Genomic DNA, 3,743 nt, shown 5'->3' on the forward strand with positions numbered 1-3,743 from the left:
TTTTGACAGCAGTGCAAAAGCTATCAAGGAAGAATAGACTTTTCAAAAAATGGTACTGAAACAGTTGGACATCCCTCGACAAAAACAAACAAACAAAAAATGAACCTTAACCTCCACACCTTACACAAAAATTAAATCAAAGTGGATCATAATCTTAAATGTAAAAGCAGGACATTTTTAGAAAAAAAATAGGAGAAAATGTTTGGCATCTAGAACTAGGGGAATAATTCTTAGACTTGACACCAAAAGTATGATCAATAAGGGCAAAAACTGATAAATTGGATCTCATCAAAATGAGTTAAAAATGCTTCATAGAAGATCCTTTTAAGTGGATGAAAACTCAAATTACACAGTAGGAAAACATATTTGAAAATCCCATATGAGACAAATGACTTGTATCTATAATATACAAAGAACTCTCCAAACAACTTAAAAAAATCCAACTAGAAAATAGGCAGAAGACAGGAACAGACATTTCATGGAAGAGAATATACACACGGCAAAGGAGCACATGAAAAGATGCTCAGCATCATTAGCCATTAGGGAAATGCCAATTAAGACCATAATGAGATGTCAGAGAGTAACTAAAATTAAAGTATAGTGACAACATCAAATGCTGGCGAGTACATAGAAAAATTATATCACATCACTGGTGGGAAAATAAAATGGTTTAGCCACTCTGATCAACAGCTTGACAGTCTCTTTTAATCCTAAAAGTAGATTCACCCTACAACGCAGTAATTGTACTCTTGAGCATTTATCCAAAAGAAACAAAAAATTAAGTTCCCACAGAAACTTACACATAAATGTTCATAGCAGTTTTATTTATAATAGCCAAAAACTGGCAACTACCCAAATGTCTTTCAGTGGATGAATGTTGAAACAAATTGTGATAAAATCTTATGATAGAATACTACCGAGCAACAGAAAGGAACAAATTATTAATATACGCAAAAATTGAAATGAACTTCAAGGGAATGATGCCGAGGGAAAAATTTTGAAAAGCCGATCTCCGAAGATTAAGTAATTCATGATTATGTTTACATATTATTCTTAAAATAACAAAACTGTGGAGATGGAGAACAGATTAGAAGTTGCCAAGGGTTAGAGTGGGGGTAGAAGGTACAGCGGGGGAACTCTGTGAGGTTTTTGTGGTTCCAGTACAAATAATACAGCAATCTTGGTTTTAATCCCTAAAGATTTCTAAAAGCAATTCCTAATAAGAGGTGTCCAGATATTTAGCAATGGCAGATTAGAGGTATAGCTCCCCAACATAACAACTTCAAAAGAGAACATACTAATTCAATGCATATGTTAATTTCAAAAAAAGGCCTGTCACAATACTTAAATGGTATATATCTTAACTATATTATTCTAAGTATCCAGCTATACCAGATGGACTAGCAAGATTTTCTGTACATTCAACCTTATTTAAGACAGTAAATCTTATAATAAGACAGTTAGAAAAAGAAAAAAAAAAACAAACCTCAACTACAGTTGGATATTCTCATAGGAAGATGAGGTGAAAATATGCAGCAGCGGTTCAAAAGCTTAAGCAGTGGCACCTAAATTTGGTTGTGCATTAGAATCATCTGAAGCACTTTTTAAAAACCCTCACACTGACGGTTGGTCATCGTAGACCAATAAAATCATTTTAAATCTCCTCAGACGATGCCAATGTCTAGCCAGAACTGAGAACCAGCGGACTAAGCAGAAGGGGATGTTTCTACAAAGATCTCTTAACAATAAGTCCTTTCACCCAATCAGATTTACCTCCCCGCAAAGGGCTAAAGAATGCTAGTGTTGTCCATACTTGCTTAGCTTTAATTAGCACTTGTGACTTGCCCAAAACCTAGATCATGTTTCCCCTAAATTTCATGTTATTCCCTACGTTTTTCAAACCCAGGGCTAAGGGGTTTGCCAGGATGAGATTTTAAGTGCTCACACAGGGCAAGTCCCTGGCAAACCAGGACAGCGGTCCCTCTACATTGAAACGTAAAGCATCCTAAATAACCCTGCCACTGCTCCCAGATCCTAGTCTGTGCCAACCAGTGGAGAAAAGGCATTCTCCATTACCACCACGGCAAATGCTGCTGTACTTGCCTTGGCTGGTCCCTATCTTTTCCAGGCACCACTCCCCTTCACCTGCTGGTGGACGCTTTGGCCAGCTGACAATGCAGATATTTTCAAACTTTAAGGTGAATAAAAATCATCTGGAGGGCCTGTTATAACAGAGATCACTGAGCCCCACCAGAGTTGCTGATTGCATAGGGCTGGGACAGGGCCCTAAAACTTGAATATCTGACACATTATCAGGGGACGCTGGTAAAACTGGTCAGGTTGTTACCGAATGCAGGTTCGTGTGTCTGAAGCACAGTGAGGCCAAACAAACCTAAAGGTTGGAGTCTGGAGTAGAGAAAGGTTTATTGCAGGATCGAGCAAGGAGAGGGGTGGCCCGAGTTCCAAAACACCCTGAAATCTCCAAAGGATTTCAGCAAAGCATGTTTAAAGGCCAGGTGAGGGAGGGACGTCCCAGGGAATGTGATCACCTCGTGCACAATCCTCTGATTGGTTGATGTGGAGGCCACAGGGCAGGTAACATTATCCATCCTTAGGTGCCAGAAGGTCTGGGGGCTACGTGCTCATGATCATCAAGGAGTTAATTTCTTCCCTTGGGTGGTGGTTTTTAGCATCTGAAAACTCAAGAAATATGCCTGAGATACTATTATCTGAGTACTTCAGAGAGGAACTACAGCAGAGGATATGGGGGATGGGTCTGTCCTAGGAAGGCCCCATAGGGTACTGCTTGGTTACAAGGTGACCATACTTTGAGAACCACTGCTCTAGTGGCTTGGAATGTTCAGAAAGTAATGGAAGAATCCCTTCCCAGGTCTAGATTCTAGTATCGCCAGCTATTTTGGCGGGGGGAAGGGTAAGTTTTGTCCTTGCTTGGACTTCTGGTTCATTTATATCAAAGCCTATTTGAGGCAGTGCGCTCGGCAGTCCTGCAGTTCTGTCTTTTGCTTCAACAGTGTTTGGAATGAACAGACCCAGGGACGCTCCTTGCTCCAGCCCCCGACCACCCTCCAACCTTTCTTCCTGTCGCAACCTTTGGAATCAGCCACTCAGCTATCCTCAGCCTCCAGGACAGGCCAACACCGTTTTTTGAGCTTAGCTCCTTATCACTGATCAACCACGAGTTCCCAGGTGCGTCAGAATTATTCCATCGAGGTGGAGGCCGCCGTCCACCGCCTGTTCAACATGCATCTGGGGACACTTACCTCTCTCTGAGCTTCTATTTCGACAGCAACGATGGGACTCTGGACAGTGTGGGCCACATTTTTCGCCAACTGGCTGAGGAGAAGTGTGAGGGCGCGCAGCGTCTCTTGAAAATGCAAAACCAGTGCTGTGGCCGCGCCCTCTTCCAGGATGCGCGGAAGCCTTCTCAAGATGAGTGGGGTAAAACCCAGGACGCTGTGGAAGCCGCCATTCTTAGGGAGAAGAGCCTGCACCAGGCACTATCAGATCTGCGCGCCCTGGCTTCCGCCCGCGCAGACTCCCACCTCTGTGACTTCCTGGAGAGCCGCTTCCTGGAGGAGCAGGTGAAACTCATCAAGAAGATGGGCGACCACCTGACCAACCTCCGCAGGCTGGCTGGTCCGCAGGCTGTGCTGGGCGAGTATCTCTTTGAAAGGCTCACCCTCGAGCACAAACAGGAGTCTCTGAAGTCCAGCGGCCTCTGA

At 43.1% G+C, this 3,743-nt stretch overlaps 1 pseudogene across 1 annotated transcript; it reads left to right on the top strand.

Moving 5' to 3' along the window:
* The first annotated feature begins 2,350 nt into the window (after nucleotides 1–2,350).
* LOC309973993 (ferritin light chain-like) lies at nucleotides 2,351–3,743 on the top strand (annotated as a pseudogene). The gene is made up of 2 exons: nucleotides 2,351–2,376; nucleotides 3,201–3,743. The product of its transcript is annotated as a ferritin light chain-like (transcript).

This window comes from Leucopleurus acutus (genome assembly GCF_964270905.1).
Source record: "Leucopleurus acutus genome assembly, chromosome: 17".
Lineage (NCBI taxonomy): Eukaryota > Metazoa > Chordata > Mammalia > Artiodactyla > Delphinidae > Leucopleurus > Leucopleurus acutus.